Source organism: Apium graveolens, chromosome 6, assembly GCF_009905375.1.
Source record: "Apium graveolens cultivar Ventura chromosome 6, ASM990537v1, whole genome shotgun sequence".
Classification (NCBI taxonomy): domain Eukaryota; kingdom Viridiplantae; phylum Streptophyta; class Magnoliopsida; order Apiales; family Apiaceae; genus Apium; species Apium graveolens.
The window spans coordinates 230,492,920-230,513,125 of record NC_133652.1 but is presented as its reverse complement, the minus strand read 5'-3'; the positions used below and the strand labels follow the sequence as shown (position 1 = coordinate 230,513,125).

Sequence of the window (20,206 nt, the reverse complement as noted above, 5' to 3'; positions counted from 1 at the left end):
TCTACTCCACTTTACAGCTCTAGGCAGATTTGCCCTTGATGATTCAGCTTGATTAACATTCTGTTGAGTTCGACTAGCAGATCCTCTTTCTTATTCTGCTCCCCCTGAGTTGCTGCCATCTTGATCTGTAGAATCTGACACTTGAGGACTGGTTCCAGAAACTGTCTCACTATGCACAATTGTGTTACCACTATTGCCATTCATATCTGAACCATCTCCACCATTTCCATCAGAATTTGAATCACCATTATGATCATTGTGATGATCATATCCATTGCTATCTCTATTTGGAACATACTCAGGTTCGTCTTCATCATCAGAAAGATCTTCCACACTTAAGTGATCATTACTATCTTCCTTCTAAATACTCGGAAGCTTGGTGTCATCAAAAGTTACATTAAGGCTTTCCACAACTTTGTTGTCATCAATCCCAAACACCCTGTATGCCTTAGACTCCAATGAATAGCCTAGGAAAATACCTTCTTCAGCTTTGGCATCAAATTTACCAAGATGCTCATCATCCTTTAGCATATAGCATTTTCCTCCAAACACATGAAAGTAACTCACGGATGGTTTCTTGTTGGCCATTAACTCATATGGTGTCTTTTCAAACATCTTGTTGATCAGGGTTCGATTCTGAGTATAACACGCAGTGCTAACAGCTTCAGCCCAGAAATACGTAGGAAGATTGGCTTCATTTAGCATTGTCCTTGCAGCCTCAACTAACATACAATTCTTTCTTTCTACCACTCCATTCTGTTGAGGAGTCCTTGGTGCTGAATACTGTCTCGAGATGCCTTTCTCCAAACAGAAATCATTCAACTTTGCATCTCTAAATTCTGTGCCATTATCTGATCTTATGCATCTTACAGGCACGCCGGCTTCTAACTCAATCTTGTTGATGTGATCAATGATCATTTCAGCTGCTTCATCCTTTGAATGTAAGAATAACACTCACGTGTATCTGGAATAGTCATCAGCAATCACTAAGCAATATTTCTTTCTCGACATAGACATTACATTGACTGGTCCGAACAGATCCATATGCAGAATTTGTAAGGGCTCAGCAATGTCAGAAACTGTCTTCTTCTTATGTGATGCTCTCTTTGACTTTCCCTTCTCACATGCTTCACAAAGTCCTTCAGGACAAAATTCCATCTCGGGCAGACCTCTCACCAATTCCCTCTTAACCAAAGAATTCATGGCCTTGAAGTTTAAGTGGGAGAGCTTCTTATGCCATAACCAACTGTCGTCTGGAGAAGCTTTACTATAGAAGCACATAACTTGACCATCTCCAGCAGAATTCCAGTCAGCTACAAACAAATCACCCTTTCTCACTCCATTGAGAGTAAGCTTCTCATTCTTCTGATTAGAGATCAAACACCTCTCCTTCTTGAACAAAACTTCACAGCCTTTATCACATAATTGGCTTATGCTGAGGAGATTATGCATCAGACCTTCAACCAGAGAAATATCTTCAATGATGACATTTCCAATTTCCAAACAGCCATATCCCGTTGTATAACCTTTCCTGTCATCTCCAAAGGTAACTTCCGGGCCAGCTTTCTCAACCACCTTTGATAGCAGGGCTCTATCTCCAGTCATATGCCTTGAACATCCACTGTCCAGAATCCAAATGACCTTCTTCTGCTTAATGCCCTGAAAATAAAGGAGATTAAGTTTTCTTTGGTACCCAAACTAAGTTGGGTCCAGGGGACTTAGAAGCATTTGAATATTTAATATTCTTCTTCACAGAATTGACAGGCTTAGTATGTTGTGCATTGTCTTTGACTGTCCCTTTGTCACTTATAGAAACACCAGCAAACTTGCTTCTGGGCTTGGTGACAGGTGCCTCTTTCCTAACCTTAGGAGGGCTGACAGTCTTAGACCTACCAGTGTGTGTGTGTACATGCATATCATGACTATGCGATGAATTGTGCGAGTGTGTGGAATCAAGATAAGTGTTCATGAAATTAACAACACATGGCATGCAAACAGAATTATTGCACTTAGGAGATTTAGGCATGCTAGACATTTTATGCATATTAACATTCTTAACATTATCTACCTTAGCCTTCCTACAAGCATGAGTAAGATGACTAGCAGATCCACAATTGTTTCATAACTTTCTAGGGCCATTGCCTCCTATCCTGCCATTTCTATTCCTCCTTCTTTTAGTTTTGGAACTAAAACCTAGTCCAGCCTTAGATGTTTCACTATCTGAGTCAGCTGACTTACTAGTTTCCTTTGATTTTTTATCTTTTAATTCATTTAAGTCCTCAACAAGCAACTCATGTTCAATGAATAGTCTATCCTCATCAAAGGGATCAGAAGATCCTTTCTTGTACAAAGGTTTCTTAGCATTTTTCAGAACGTGTGGTGTATCAGGTGGATTATTTACTTTTTTAACTTTTTCATTTTCCACCACACATTTCTTACTTGACTTTCTAAGCTCATCATAATCTAGCCCAATTCCAAGTTTACCACTTACAACTTGGCTAGATATGAGTTCCTTCACAAGATTAGCAGAATTGGCATAAGCTTGTAACTTAGCTTCTAATTCCTTTATATTCTCATATCTTTGAGCAATGGTCTCAACATGATTATTAGCCTTAAGTTCTAGATAGTGATGTTTTTGCCTAATGTCTTCAACATTAACTTTCTCAAGAACTAACTTATCAAGTTCTTCCTGTAGTTTCTTTACCTTTTCTTTCAAGTCACCTACAGTACCATTAGCATTTTTCAAGGAGACTATATAGTGATAATAGCTCAGATTTATGGAATTATATCTATCAATGCATGCTTTCTCAGTGCATTCAACTTTTATACTATCAAATAAAGATGCAGTAGGTATAGTGATAGACTTTCTAAAAGCAAGGCAGTGTTCATTCTCATATAGGTTTTCAGTATGAAATGGAGGTGAGTAGGAGCAAAGGATTACCTGTCTTGAAGAGTGTGGAGTGTCAGCCATGAGTGCCAGATTTCCAAACTACTCTTCCTCATCATCAGTATCATCCCAGCTTCTACCCTCAGCTATGTAAGACTTCACTGGATACTTCTTCGAACCTCCAGAATCTTTCCTTTGATAAGCCTTTCCTTTGTCTCTTGCCTGTTGACTCCTTCTACATTCAGTGGAAAAGTGTCCCATTTCTCCACAGTTGAAACACTTGACATTCTTTCTATCCACCATCCCTGTCTTGTAGCCTGAGTCTAAATATGATGGAGATTTCTGACCCCTGTTGCTGCTACCAGATCCCCTGAAGGCTTGTTTCCTCCTGAATCTCAGGTTTCCAAACATAGCTACCATGTTGGCCATGGTGGGATCCTTCATATCTTGCAACTCTTCCATTGTATAATAATCCCTAGGGTCTCCAGAGAGATTTCCATCATCAACTTCAGCATCACAAAGCACTTGATCATTTGTCTTTGGTTTTTCAACAGTTATGTCCAAGTCCTTGTGTTTACTAGCTACAAGAGCAATTGTCTTCAGTAACTCAGCATTCTTCACGTCCACTGCACCACTTCCATATATAATCTTTTTCTGTTCCAATTCCATTTCATGAGTCTTCATCTTCCCATATAACTTGTCCAGAGACATAGTCTTGAAGTCCAAGCGCTCACGAACTGAATCTCCTTTACTTATGAGATGAGTGGGCAATGTCAACATAAACTTCCTGTTTATCTCTTTCTATTCATATCTCTTCCCATAGATGCTCAGTTCATTTATCAACTTGTTCAATCTTTCAAAGACCGAAGTTATGTTTTCTCCTGAGAGAGATTTGAATGCCTCGTACTGGGTAGTCAGAATATCAAGTCTATTTTCTCTGACGTCTTCCGTTCCTTCCATTAACAACTCTATGGTTTGCCACATATGCTTAGCATTTTCACACACAACAATTTGATGGCTCATGTCATCATCCATGGATTCCATCAACAAGTGCTGCACCTTGGCATCCAGACTATCCAATTCAATATCTTTCTCAGTGTAGTCATCTGGATTCTTAGGAATTCTCTTCTCATCATCATTTGGATCCTCTATCTCAAATACAAATGGTCCTTTCTCGATGACCTTAATGTATCTGTGATCTGCAGCTCTGAGATAAAGAAGCATCTCTTCTTCCATAGATTGTAGTTTGCCTTATCGAATTTCGGAACCTTAAGACCGCCAATTTTTTGAGAACTCATTTTTACAGATCTGTAAAATTTTCGCAATACGATGTCTCAAACTGCAACTATCCAATCAGTCACACAACACAACCAATCAACAGAAACCCAATCTACACAACAAGAAGCTATCCCAGTCTCCGTTCAACCAAAATCCAACACAAAACTTGCTAACCTAAATGATATGATCTGTATATCGATCAACAAGCTCTAATACCAATTGTTAGGTCCACTAGGTTAATACAGAGGGGGGGTGAATGTATTATCGTTGGTTTTTCAAATAAATTCACAGCGGATAAAGATACTATGAAAAACAAACACAAACACAAGAGCTTCGGGGGATTGATCTTATATTATTAAGAAAAATCTCCGAGTGGGTTGCTTACAAACTTTGTTACAAACGTAAACAAAGCAACAATAACTCTACACACTACAAAAGATAACTTATCAAATGTGTGTATCACTATCACTCTAAAACACAATATAACCTATCGGATACAAGCTATCAATACAAGGCTTTAATGCTTTTTGAGTGTTCCTATGTAAGACTAGAATTCTTTATATAATTCAGCAGCACTTCACTTTGCAAATTGATGATTTGATAGAACGAATCTCCAAAAAGCGAGAGCAACGCTACTGTTTCTGATTGTGATTGATTATATAATTCACTGTTGAACAGATAGATATAGGTAGGTGAATAGACTGGGAGACGTGGCAAGCTCTCGTCCAAGTAAATAGATCTGAACATGTGCATTAGTCGAAATCCACAAGTCGAATTAAATTTGCCTTGATTTTCAGTAGTCGAATTGGAGTTCAAGAGGGAAAATGACCTTGATCTATAATCCAACACCTTAGAAGTCGAATTACTCTCTTACACAATTTGACTAGTAGTAGTATAGACTCCTTAGAAATTGACTTTGCAAGAATCGAATTTGTACAAGTCGAATCCTTAGAGCTAGAAGTCGAATTGCTATACAAGGAGACATTTGACTTAGATACTTCAAGCTTTCTTCCACTAGTCGAATTCTTAGGAAGCAAAATCGACTAGTAGTCCCATCACACTTGTGCAAGTCGATTTTGTCTCCATGGAAGTCGATTTCTTCCTTTTCCTTTACTTAGAAACATTTTGCAACTCCTTAATTTCGACTAGCATTTCCTAGAATCGACTTCTAAATGCATAAGTCGATTTCCAAGTTTGTAGAAGTCGAATTCTTGTTTTTTTTCCTTAGAACAATCTCCAAGTTATAGTAAAGACTTTCTTCTTGCAATTCTTTCCACTTGATTGTCCTGCAACTCATAGAAGTTGACTTGTATTCCTTTTGAGCTTGTACTTGACTTCTTATACATTCTTAAACTTGATATATGCAATCCCTGAGTCATACCACTTCATGTCATCCTGTCTTCTGAGCTTCGTCTTCAATCTTCGAATAGTTTTCTTGAATACGAATCTCACTTGAAAGTCTTTCGAATGATAGTACTTAGTTTCCTTTCACGGATCACTGACGCCTAGTGCAATGGTCTGATTCATAGACGACTAGTTCCGCTCTCAGGCCTTCATACTATAGACTATACAATTCACTGTCAAGTCTTCTACCATATCAAATTAGCTTCACTGAAACCCTTATGACCTTCACACCAATCCAGATTGCTACTTTGAATATCTTCAACCTTATTCCTTCGATGAATGAATATATTAATGAACTTCCTTCAAACTTCTGTTAACGACTTCTTCACTGTAGATTTCCAGATCATTGTGTATATATCAAGTCTTCTATCTTCGTACTGGTTTCAATGGATATAGGATTATTTGCAAGTCCTGTCTATGTTGAGTTATCATCCTTTGCATTGTTGTCATAGATGAATCTATCTTTAATCTTCAACTCCTTCTATATCCAACAAACCTGTGAATACCTTAAATGTAAATCCAGCACCTAGGCTTGGGTTACGGTATTGCATCAGAATTCTAATTGGAAGAATTAGGACATTCGTTGGAGCCACCGCATACGATGATCAGTCGTATTGCGATAAAAGTAACCTTTTCTACTAGTAGAAGGACGACACCTTCGTATCCCGGTTATCACCCTTGCCGCATACGGGCTATGTGTCCTCATTTCGGGTATACACACACTTCGCAGGTCCTTAGGTACATTTTGTACCGTCTCCTATAGTACCACTAGTCTATCTAATACACGAAGTACTTGGATCCTGCCTCTCCCTTGTCCTTTAGGAGATCCTATCATATCCCGAGAACACAAACCACAGCGAAGTTCCCCCAAGCGTTTTGCTTGTTGACAGGTATATCTTTACTTCACACATATATATATATACTTCTAAAAGTTTTCGGAGGAAGTACTAGGGATGTGAGTTGACCGTTGTCAACATATAATTAAATAAGGGGGGAAAGTTTCTCTTTGAAACTATATTCAAAATAAGTCGAGATAATATTCTCCGACGATCTGAAATTATCCGAATGATTTTCCGAAAATTAGAAGGTATTTTAAATCAGGTCCTATGATTTTTAAATCATAAATAAACCCTTTAATGAATAATAATAATTAAAAGATAATCGATAAATAATTAAACCTCGAATGAGTTTACTCTTGTAAAAGAATATTTAAAATAATATTCCTCAACTAGTTTATGTCTATGAAATTAATAATCTTTAATATTTAATCGGGTTTGAAATAAATAATCGTTGGAGTATACTTCTCCCATAATAAAGGAATAGGTAAATAATATTTATTATTCGAACAATAAAATATAGTTAAGGGAATATGATCGTTGGGAAGTCGTTTTAATAAAAGTTCGAGGTATTTTAATGTTTCGGAAGTGGAAGTTGAGTCCCTTTAAAATGTACTATTATGGACTTGTAATCGTCATATAATATCACCGGAATGATTTTTGGGTTTTTATTTTGAAATCCCGACTAACTCTCGGTCTTATTATAATACGTTACGCTTATAGCGGAATTAAACATTTTACGATATATACTTATCGTACAACATTGCTATATCATGCAAAATTCAATAACTACATATCATGGCAAACATGGTACTTATGCAATGATAATAAAACAATCCTTTCACAACACAACAGTAAATGGAGTTGGGTTCGTAAACTTGCCTGGGTATCTCGAGGTGGAGGATGCTCTAGGTTCCGCTCGAAAATCTATTAATCATAAACACAATTCGTTAGGTCCCGTTCTAATTTACGGTGACTCACATTCATGCGCTACTTATTATATACCCTCTCAACTTGTACTACCCTTATTATTTCTTTAAGTCCTTATTCACGCCATGGTCGCTTCATTTCTCTAAGTATCTTAGGTTCATTTTCATTATCGCCGTCGGCTCCGCTTATGGATTTTACGGTTTCTACTCGCGCGGTCTCGGCTCCGATATTTTTATAAAATTGAAAAATCATTATTTTCACTTGAAATTTTTATGACAGTTAGGAAACTAAATATGTTACTCTCTGTAAAAAATTTCATGATTTATGAACACTATTAAGTCGATCCTTTATATTTTCAAAATTCGTAATTCGTAGTAGTTTTTGTCGTGTAAATCACTTTTAGTAAAACGACCATAACTTTTGATCCGTAAATCGGAATCAAATGATTCAAGCGCCTAAACGATCCTTATAACATTTTCTATAATAATCAAGGGTTATTTTTAAAGAAACTACAGTTTACATCTTCGTAACTTTCTACAGAAACTTAAAGTTATGATTTGTTCATTTTAACGGAATTACGTTTACGATCGGGGTTTCGTTTACGCCCTAACTCTTAACACAACCACCAACAATCATCATCTCATCATCAACATACAAACTCCTCTCAAGAACATCATGTTCTTGAGGCAACAACCATCAATCTCACATCTACTTAACTAAATATCAAGATTTCAACAATACCACTTCTAAAACTGGATTTACATCTACATACTAAATGGATCTTGAAAATGAATCTTAACTAAAGTTGGGCCAAAGATTTTTACCTTTCTTGAAAGCTTGAGATGTGTTCTTGAGGATGGTGGAGTCTTGGAAGTGCTTGGTATGATTTTTGGAACCTAAAACCACCATTGAAATGAAGAAACCAAAGAAGAGTTACTATTCATACTATTCACTAGTAACTTTCTTGATTTTATTTCACCCATCAAACCTTGATAAAAAGAGATAAAAGAATTTTCTTACCTTAGTTTGGTTGTTAGGAAGCTTTAGAATTAATGGGATGATTTTACCATGGCTAGAACTTGAGATTTTTAATTGGATTTCCTTCTTTTTCTTGAAATTGCCGAATGGAAACAATGAAGGGGGGGGGGAGAGAGTTTTATGCTTGCTTCCTTGGTTGCTTATAGGAAATGAGATTGGTGATATCTTATATTGATTTGATATTATCCTAGTTTGAATCCTAGTTTTATTCCTTGTTGCAAATCTTGGGGACAAATCCAAGTAGCTTGCTAGCTTACAAGCCAAACTACATGTGCTAGCTTCCTTAGCACACTATTTGGCTAGCTTGCTTGATCATCCTAAGTTTAGCTCACTATTTGATAAAGTAACCATGGTTACTTTCTTACCATGGTTAGTTAGTGCGTTACATTTATTTAATCGTTTACGCGTTCGCTTGGTCGCTTAAGCGTTTTCGTAATACTTACTCATAAATGGTTCGCGACGTAATTCCTTTCGTATTTATTCCTTATATTTTGAATTATCATACTTGAATATAAATCCTTAGGGTTTTAAACTTTTAATTATATTGTGATTCCCATAATCCTCAATGAGTCGTAAATACGGTCGTTTTTTAAAGTTTGTTTTCTTCGAAAACTAAAAGCGTTTACATACACTCATTTGGTACGTATAACCGTAATATCAACTCCGAAACTCATTTTCTCATGCACTACATAGTGTGGGCTCAAAAGTTTTCCCACCCGTCAGGATTACTATTCATTAAACATTTTACAAGGTCTCAAAAATTCGAGTTATTACAACCCTTGTCAACTTCCACCCAATGCCTGGAGGAACGTCCTATGTTAAATAGTTTTATGTCTTAAGCAGGGTTTCCTTTCTGTAGCCGTTTTTAGGAAATTCTTTCAGTTCTATAATAGTGCTCAGACTTTTTGTGGTTGGGTTTACATCAGGCAGAGACCCAAATATCCACAAATTTTCAACAGTGCCTCCATTCCTGATAACAACCAGCACTGGAGGGACAATTTTATTGGGTTGAGATGGGAGAACGGTGATTGGGGCAAACTTTTTAGGTCTTCTTTGATAAAGTTAGTGATGGTATCCCCAAAACCCTTCACCTATCAGATGTGGAAAATCTCATATACAGTGAGCTTATAAAAGATGAGGGCAAGACCGCAAGTTGGACTTTGTTGGAAGAGTTTTTCCTGATCCATGTGGGACTTTCTTCAGTCACATTGCAGGGTATTTCTCATCCTCTTTACTTTTGTTTTCCTTTCCATATGTTATAAACATAACTTATTCTTTGTTTCTATTTTCTTTTCAGCGGCTCGGGAAATAAACAACGCCACTGTGCCGGTTGTTTTAGAAATGGCTAGGATGAAGAAAGCTCGGCTTGTAGGTCTAGATACTCGTGGGAAGGCTACTGAGCCCAGCTTCCTGAGGAAGCATAAAGAACTTGTGTTGGAGGCCTCCTCTGCTGTAAATGAGGCCACAACCACTTCTGTTCCACCTTCTACGGGCTCATCCAACCTCTCTAGGGTTTTCGTCGATGGGATACCGTGGTTGGCTCCATGAAGCATGCTTGGTATTGGTCCTACCATTCTATTACCCCTAAGGACTTTATAGATGTTGTGGCTGGTCAGGACCTAGAGCGGGTGAAGCTCATGGAGCCCAATCCATTGCTTCGGTATGCCTTTTCCCTTTTTATTTTAATCCTATTTTTTGAAGCATTATTCTTGCCTTGTCTCATATTTGTTTTTGTTTCAGAACAATGCTCATTTCCAAGCGGCCATTTGTCATGCTGAATCCTGAAAGAAGGCTTCGGAGAAATCCGACTCGGCCCTAAGGAAGCAGAGGTCAAACACATTGCTCTGGAGATGAAAATGAAACTCGAGGAGGAGGAACTCTCTGAAGCCAACGCGGAGTTGGTGAATCTTAAGGATGAGCGGCAAAGGACCATAGATGCATGTCTGGATACAGATGAGTTTGCTAAGTCTATGCGGGTCAGGGACGACATAGTGTTTCCAGAGTTCTTTAGGACTGACTGGGGATCGGCCCTTGGGACCATAAACGATGTTTATCCCGACATTAACCCGGCAGACTACCCTTTTCCAGATGATGAGGCCCTCCTTCAGAGGTTCCGTGCTTGTATAGTGGTCTCCGGGGACGTTTCTCGCACCGAGCTCCTTCCTCCTCTTGAGTCATCTTCCAGGTTTGTCATAAAGGAGTCCAGTTCTTCTTCTGGTAAGAGCGACATCGAGGGGACATCCTGCGAGAGTGAGGGAGAGGAAGACATGGATGTGGAGGGTTCTCCCGCTCATTAATATTTTTATTAAGCCCTGCGTGGCTGTTTATTTATTTAGAATTTGTGCTTTTTATACATTAAACTGTTGTCCATTTATATTTATCTTCATTTTTGCAGTTTTATTTGCTTATCATAGTTTCACGTTTTACAAGAATTTAATGTCATATACCGAAAACTTCATAAATCCTTGGGATCTATCCCTTACATAGACTTTGGTAACACTAAACTTGAAATAGAAATCCTATTGAACTGAAATATAAAACCTAAGGAGCCAAAGCTCATGGTTCCTCTGAACCTTATTGATAACAAGTAAACCTTCCTTTTCTCATGAACTATATATAATAAGTCTTCAGGTTTTGAGCATGCCAAGTCCTTGGTACTTCATCCCCATCCATAGTTTCTAACGTGTAGGATCCTCTTCCTTGAACGCTTTTAACCTTGTACGGCCCTTCCCAATTTAGGGCGAGCTCTCATTTTTGTCCTACTCCAGAGGCTTCCACCTTTCTTAAGACCAAATCACCTTGCTTAAAGAAGCTTTCTTTCACCCTCAGGTTGTAAGAAAAAGAAGCTTTCTTTTGATATTCCACAATCTTTGCATGCACTTCATTTCACACTTCATCTATTAAATCCAGGGCTAATCTTTGCCCTTCCCAATTTTCCTTAGTATTGTAGTCTTGGATTCTTGGAGACGAGAGTGATATCTCCACTGGAACAACCGCTTCTGCCCCATATGCTAACATAAAGGGTGTTGCTCCTATCGTGACTCTACATATGGTCTTGTAAGCCTAAAGTATTGGAAGTATCTCATCCACCCAGTTATTCCTAGACTTCTCAATCCACTTACTTAATCCATCTAACATAATCCGATTTGCCACTTTCGCTTGCCCATTGTCTTGAGGGTGGGCTACGGAAGTACATCGCATTTCAATCTCATTCTCCTCACAATACTTTTTGAATTCCTCATTATTAAATTGTGTTCCGTTATCGGTTACCAAGATGCGAGGAATTCTATATCTGCACATGATATTTCCCCCCGCAAATTGTGCAACCTGCTTGGTCGTAATTTTGGCCAAAGGCTTGGCTTCAATCCACTTAGTAAAGTAGTCAATAGCCACAATCAAGAACTTCCTTTACGCTATGGCCATGGGAAAGGGCCCAAGAATATTTATTCCCCACATAGCGAAGGGAATGGGAGAATTTATTGAAGTTAGCATCTCGGGAGGCTGTCGAACAATCGGTGCATGTTTCTGACAACGATCACACTTCTTCACATAGTCATTCGCATCAGCCATCATTTATGGCCAGTAGAAATCTAAACGAGTTATCTTGTGTGCAAGGGCCCTGTCCCCCAAGTATTATCCACAAATACCTTCATGCACTTCTTCAAAGTCCAACCGCGCCTCATCGGGACTAAGACACCTAAGGTAATAAACCACATAAGATCTTATGTATAAGATTCGTCGATCAAAGAATATCTCAGTGCTCGCACAACTAACTTTCATACTTCCATCACTGTGATGCCCTCAATCTCGGGGTTAAAAAATGAGGACCTACACACCATTAACTAATATAATAACAGTGGATATAATAAATTCCGATTAAACACTAACAAGATCTAAACAGGATTAAGTATGAGACAAGATTACAACTACCAACCAGAATAAATATATTACAACCTAAAATATAATAAATTCAAATTTATTCGATTCCGACATGGAACCGACATATAACCCATTGTATCTAAACCAACTTATACAATCCTTTCAACTCATACGCTTGCTCACACACACACAACTACCTGCTCTGGCATCTGGAAACTTACAACATGGTAGGGACCGCTAGGAATGCTTTGGCGAGTGGTGTGCCTAAGTCTGGCCATCTTCTTTCTTAACTGCCATGATTAGCACAATATATGAGCAAAGAAGCTCAGCAAGTAACTATATAAATTATTCTATAATGCAGTAACAATATCAATATCAACATATGAGGCATTCTACTTTAGATATCTAGGTGGCATATTTTTATCTCTGGCTATGAAAGGGTTATGAAGAAGGATTTGGGCTTTCAGGAATCAAGGCTCAGGTTAGGGTGAAAGCCAACATTCATCTCAAAGCATTAGCAGGACTTCAAAGTGTTTCTCAACAGAAGGAAACAATCAATTAAACTTTGAATCTTATCATCAACGTAAAGTGACAGGGTTCAAAACATTACAGTCAAAATGAAGACTCGAATTGTTCCATTTTATTTCATTTCATCCTTTAAAGAATAAGGAGCAACTGCTCAAAGTATATAAACATTTTCATCTTTATAGAATATAAAGGAACAATTGATTGGAATATCCATCTTTAAATTATAATACGTGTGATCAACCCGTACCAACCTCCAGCTGGTCATTATGGTACCTATGGCATTATAGCCTTATATTGGACTAGTCCCACTAGCCTCTTATGTGACTGGACTAGTCCCACTAGCCTCTTACGTCTCTATCCAATCCATCAGGAATTCGTTTGGAAAACCTTGTATTGGAAAAAGGAAAAGAGTTGACTAAATTTATTTTAACATTACCAAGAATGTGAAATCATTTGGACTCAATCAAGTCAAAAATCATTCTTAAGTTCAATTCATGATTTCAAGAAAAATGAACGAATCAAACGTAAACATGGATCAATACAAAGGAACTGGATCAAATAATAAATAGGGTTAACTAGTTCCAATTCAAGAGAGTTTCAACAATCAACTCATGACAGGGTTCACGGGTCAATGAAGAATTGGATTGATCAAGACATTAAGTAAGGAAGAATGTAAAAGTTCTTGTAGGGTTTACAGTATTATAAGATAACAAAGGAAACAATACGATAGTCGGGGTACGAATCAACAGGGTTAGTATAAAGGATCGAACAAGGTCAAATATCAAATTGTCAAAAGAACAATATCAAGGTTTCTAAGAATCAATAACAGGTATATCATAATTCCAATAAAAAGCCTCTATTTAATCATGGCATCAATAATTTCCTCTCTATAAACAATTCACAAGAGAAGGTAGAGTTACTTGCCTTAAATCGCTTTCCTGCTTTACTGAAACTGAACTATTGGCACATAGGATTCCTTTCCCATTTCTAACCTGAATGCCTCCGCTAACCGAATTTACAATCCAAATTAGAATCCCTAATCAGGAACTTACTTGACACTCGACGTTTCTCTGAACGCATAATGATTACCCCATATCGCGATAACACTTAACTCGTATACTCATGCATAATCATAGTATATTCACATAACACATATCAAATATATACTTGACCATATTCTCATAGCATGCATTACGATATACTCGTATACTCCAAATTTACAATTAATCATCGAATCACATAGTACGACTCAACGATATCACATAACTTATTATACCTTAATACTCCAAACCCTAATTATATAACCTTATGTCGAAACGACTCATCCTTTTCATTTTAATCCCAAAATTCGAATAAAAAATACATAGTAAACCAAACAAATAGCTCGCCAACCAAACAACTTATTCCTTTCTTTTTAACTCAAAAATTCAAACCAAAATAATGGAACCAAGCCAAGAAATCAACATGCAACCACTTATTGTCATCATGCATAATCTAGATTTTTATTCTAGCCTTATTAGAACTTAAACTAATTAAATGTTGCCATATCATTCATTCACACCACAAAATTCGAACCAAAACAAAGTCACAAGTAACAAGTTATCAAATCACAAATCTCATCAACCAATCAAGTAGTTTAAAACTGATTTCTTTGTTACAAATCCAAGCCTTATTCGACCCTAATCAAACCAACAACATGCAACTCTTAAATTAACATGCAAAGTCAATTTTTATCTTTAAAGCTTATCTTCACTCAATTCTTAACAAGAAAACCCTTTAAACTTTTTTTCTTTTATAAAAATTGAACCAAAATTATTTATCAACTAGCAAGGATCAACATGCAAGACCAAAAATTAAGTATTAACTAACAATGATCAACATGCAAGTTCAAGAATCAAGCATAAACTCAAGTTCAAGTCACAACTCATCCATTCAAATTATTTAAAAGAAAAACTGAACCAAAAATTGGATTTTTAAACCAAAACCCTTTGCAAAACATGAATCAAAATCAAACCATCCTTTTGACTAGCAAAATTTGAACCAACATCAAAACAAAACCATAGAAAAGCACATATTTTAGTGTACTATACTCTCTTAAGATCACACACTAAGAAATTATGTTTTCTTAGATATAACCAAGAGATGTTAATGTAAAAACCTTCTTGAACACTTACATGCAAAGAGTAAATAGATAGATGATTGAAAATGATGAAGATCAATGACAAGATCTTTGAATTCTAAGTAGGATTTGATGTTGTATGTAGGTGAGAGAGAGAGAATTCGGGGGAGAGAGGGAGAAAAGAAAAGAGAAAGAAAGAGTGATCCAAGAGGAAGAAGAGAGTGGGGAGGAAGGAAGGAAGAGTGGGTGTACTTATAAGTGAGTGGAGGGGCAAAATGGTCTTTTGCCAACTAATTCTAGAAACTTCTTTTCTTTTATTCAAAAAAACTCAAAAACGAATTTGGATAATACATAACTCTCAGAAAAGGTGAAAATGATATGAATAACAAATTTAGAATATAGATCTTGAAATTAGCTTTCTAGCCATATCTTTAAAATAATTTTTGAGCGTACGGTTTATTTAATATGAAATATAACCCGATAAAATCATTTTAAAATACGGTGATCACAAAATAATTTCATCTATCATTTTTAGAAAGTCTCCAGGACTATTTTGAAGATAATAAATCAAATTTCACGCATTGACCATACTCAGATAATTTTATAAAAATATATAAAGGTTCAATAAACCTTATTTAAATCAAATAAATCCCTTAAAATCATTTAAAAAAATTTCAGATCACATGATCATGCACATTAATAGGCAATAACATAAACTCACATATCACGACTCATATTTCCATATACTCAAGCATAAAATTTCCCTTTTTATTGATATTCACTTTTCGCGTAACGAGTCACGTCCTGACTTACGGCCCGACGCTGAGCATTTTCAACTACGCTTCACAATCATACTCTCTATACTAGTTGTCATGTTAAACTGGAATATAATATTCATTTAAACTTCTATTTAACACATAATTGATATTTATATGCTTAAACACCTTAATCCTTTTTTAAGACGGGTTCCGTTCAACTCGACGACCCGACAACACAGCTTAGCCTTTTTAGCTGACTCATCAAATTGGAACGAGTTACTTTACGTTCACAGTTACTATTATACAACGATAACAGATAATCCACATAATCATTTAACCTTTTATCTATTCAGATAAATTAACAATTACAACACAAAATTATACTTTATTCACTTAATCACGTTGCGAAATTCCCAGTCACTACAATCTACCCCCCTTAAAAGGATTTTGTCCTTAGAATATAGTCTAAACAAATAAATGGAGATACTTCTCTCGCATTTCACTTTTTAATTCCCTTGTCAATTCCTCTATCTTAGGATTTCTCCACAATACTCTAACTAGAGGTACAACTTTATTTCTGAGTGTCTTCTCTTTTCGATCTAAAATCTGAACATGTTGTTCGACGTAAGAGAGATCTTGCTGAATTTTTATTGGTTCCAACTCGATCACATGACTGGCATCAGCATTATAGTTCTTCAGAAGAGAAACGTGAAACACGTTATTAAGATGTTGCATATGTAGAGGTAACGCTAACTCTTATGCCACTTTTCCAACTTGTCTTAGTACTTCGAAAGGTCCAATATACCTAGGACTTAACTTTCCTTTCTTACCGAATCTGGTTAAATTTTTCCATGGAGATATCTTTAGCAACACTTTGTCTCCGAGTTCGAATAACACATCCTTTCGGCTCTGGTCCGCATATTTCTTTGTTGATCTTGAGCAGCTATCAGCCTTTTGTGAATCACTTCCATTTTCTCTTTTGTTTATTATACTAGTTCTGGGCCTAGCAGCTTGCGCTAACCAACTTCATCCCAATAGGTAGGGGATCTGCATTTTTTTTCATACAACGCTTCATAGGGCGGCATGCCGATACTCGCGTGATAAATGTTGTTGTAGGAAAACTCAATCAATAGTAAATGATCGTCCCAATTTCTTTTAAAATCCAATGCACAAGTTCTCAGCATATCCTCGATCGTTTAAATAGTCCTTTCGCTTTGTCCGTCTGTCTGTGGATGATACGCGGTGCTCATTTTTAACTTTGTTCCCAAATGATCATGAAATTGTCGCCAAAATCTCGAGTTAAATCTCGGATCTCTATCAGATACGATAGACACTGGTACTCCATGACGCATCACGATTTCATCCAAGTATAACTTAACCAACTTTTCCCATGAGAATCTTTCATTTATTGGCAAGAAATGTGCAGATTTTGTCAGTCGATTGACTATTACCCAAATCACATCATGATTAGACTTAGTCTTTGGAAATCCTACCACGAAATCCATCACGATATGCTCCTATTTCCATTCAGGTATATACAGTGGTTGAAGCAATCCACTCGGTCGCTGATGTTCCGCTTTTACTCTTTGACACGTATAACATTTACTTATCCATTCTGCGATCTCTTTTTTCATGTACGACCACCAATAACTTTCTTTCAAATCCTTGTACATTTTCGTACTGCCAGGGTGAATCGAAAACCTCGAGATATGCGCTTCGTGCAAAATCTCGTGCTTTAATTCCACAACGTTAGGATTCCAAATACGCGAGCCAATGCGATATATTCCTTTTTTGCCCTTTTGAGCTCTCACTTCTTCTCCTATCAATTTTCCCTTTTCGTGATTCATCACTTGTTCTTGACAACATCGAATCTTTTCCAAGATTTCTGGATGAAATGCCATCACATATATTGCTTCATTTGCAACTTCTGGGACTCGTACTTCTATTTCCAATTTCTTAAATTCCTTGATTAACTCTTCAGACGAAGTCAACACATTCAACCTTTCCTTGCGGCTCAACCATACTCTACAACATTCACCTTTCCGGGATGATAGCTTATCGTACAGTCATAATCCTTGATCAATTCCAACCATCTCCTTTGTCTCATGTTTAGTTCTTTCTGCATAAAGAAATACTTTAAACTCTTGTGATCCGTATAAATATCATACTTTTCTCCATATAAATAGTGCCTCAAAATCTTAAGAGCAAACACTATTGCTGCTAATTCCAAATCATGCATAGGATACTTTTATTTGTGCGTCTTTAACTGCCTTGATGCATATGCTATTACCTTTCTGTGTTGCATTAGCATGATAAGTGGATTTTATATCTACTTGGAATGCTTCATTTAAGGCTTAAATTGGTGTTTTAGAATCAAGTATCTGGTATGTTTGATATATTTTTGTGTTATTGCATTACAGGGCACTAGTTGGAGGATGAAAGGGATTTACAAGGATTTTATGCTTAAAATAGATCAGAATTGGAATTATAGGCCATTTTCAAGTTGAAGAGAATCTCGTTAACTTTACCTGGGTAATTGAATCGCTCAATTTTGACGAGCAGAACTCAAGATACGACCAAAAGAAGAAACATCAGAATAATCCAGAAATCCCGCGCGCCCGCGACAGAACTGGCGTGCCTGCGCCCCAGAAAACAGTAAATCGGCTCTCCCGCGTGGATTTTCACGCCCGTGCCGCCCTTTTTGCCCCAGAATCCTGTTTTGAGTGGAATTTGATGATTTTAAGAGTCCAGATCCACTAGGAACTTATATATAATGATAAAAAGACGTTTTTTAACAACAAGGAGCGAATGGAGAACATTGAGAAGACCTAGAGAGCACAAGACGTCTATGGAGAAGTCCCTATATAGTCGATACTTTGGATGCTTATTTTTTATTTATCTTTGAACCCTAGTACTCTTATATTATTTATTATCATGTTTTCATTGGAACCCATGGTGATGATGAGTTCGATTATGAACTAATCATTGTTATGGGGTTCTAACGGATTTATTTATGGATTTCAATAGTTAATTATTTTAAACCCTTTGTGTGTGGTGGTTTATGATTTCCTAGTTTGGTTGTGCTTATTCTTCTTTGATGCGTAGCTAACATCTAAGATTGTTTGTTAATCTCTATTAAAGCGAAAGCGAATATAGAGGTTTAGAACTTGCCATGCTAGCATATAGATAATTTGTTCTTAACCCATTATGTTTTCAATCTCTACAGACATATAGGGACTAAGCATAATTGGTGTCTATTCAACTTCTATCTTAATTGTGGATGTTTGATAGTAGGGTATACGTATAACGAAAGTTAACGTATACTAATTTCTTGTTATCAGATTAGTTATCATCACCATCACATGCTAGGGTTAAAGATATAACTTTGAATAAAGTATTTAATGAAGTTAGAATCCCATGTTTATTCTCATATAAGTAATTTAATCTTAATTCCTTTAGTTAATATTATTTAGTATAATCTCTTAGTCAAATCAAAACTCCATTTGTTACTTGTCTTAGCATTGAATGATACTCATACATTTTTGCATAAGTGCATAATCTGAAATTAACCGAAACCAGTCCTTGTCGGAACGAACTTGACTTACATCTTATACTACTTGTGATCACATGCGCTTGCATAAATTTTCGCGTATGTTTTAGTGCGAACAAGTTTTTGGCGCCGCTGCCGGGGACTCGGTGTTAAATTTAGTTTATGTGCTTATCATCAGTGGTCGTTAAAGTTCACTGACTCGGATTTTTTAAAAGGTTTACTTTAGTCGTGTGTTTCAGGTATCTAGTTTTTATTGTAATGGGAGAACCAACAGCAGATACAAAAGCTTTGATGGATTATTCTCAACCGAAAATCATTGACATTCAGTCTAACATTGTCAGACCAACCATTGCTGTTAATACCTTTGAAATCAAGTCTAGCACGATTCAATGGGTACAGAATTCAGTCCAGTTTGGGGGTTCTCCAACGTAAGATCCCAATATGCTTATTAGGGATTTCACATAGATCTGCGTCACCTTCAGGTTCAATGGTATGTCTGAGGACGCGGTGAAACTGAGACTGTTCCCATTCACTCTGAGGGACAAGGCTAAGAGCTGATTACACTCTCTACCAGCTGGTTCGATTGCTACTTGGGAAGATCTTGCTCAAAAGTTTCTCACTAAATTTTTCCCTAGGGTGAAGACAGCTGCAATCAGGAATGCTCTTACTCAATTTACGCAGCAATCGAGAGAGTCTCTATGTGAATCTTGGGAGCGCTACAAGGAGATGCTTAGGAAGTGTCATCATCATGGAATGCCTGATTGGATGATCATCAATTGCTTCTATAACGGTTTGGGAGCACAGTCAAGTCCCATGCTCGATGCAGCATCAAGTGGAGCATTATGGTCAAAGAGCTATGAGGAAGCTTATGATCTAATTGAAATGGTGGATGTTAATGAATATAAGTATCCAACCGAGAGATTGCTACAGGGCAAGGTAGCATGAGTTCTTGAAGTGGATACAACTACAACTATCATTGCCCAACTAAAAGCGTTGTCT

General features: G+C 36.9%; 1 non-coding gene across 1 annotated transcript; it reads right to left on the bottom strand.

The window, feature by feature from the left end:
* Nucleotides 1-19,855: 19,855 nt before the first annotated feature.
* Nucleotides 19,856-19,962, bottom strand: LOC141669497 (small nucleolar RNA R71). The gene has a single exon (XR_012553777.1). It is a non-coding gene; the product is annotated as a small nucleolar RNA R71 (small nucleolar RNA).
* Between the last annotated feature and the right edge of the window lie 244 nt (nt 19,963-20,206).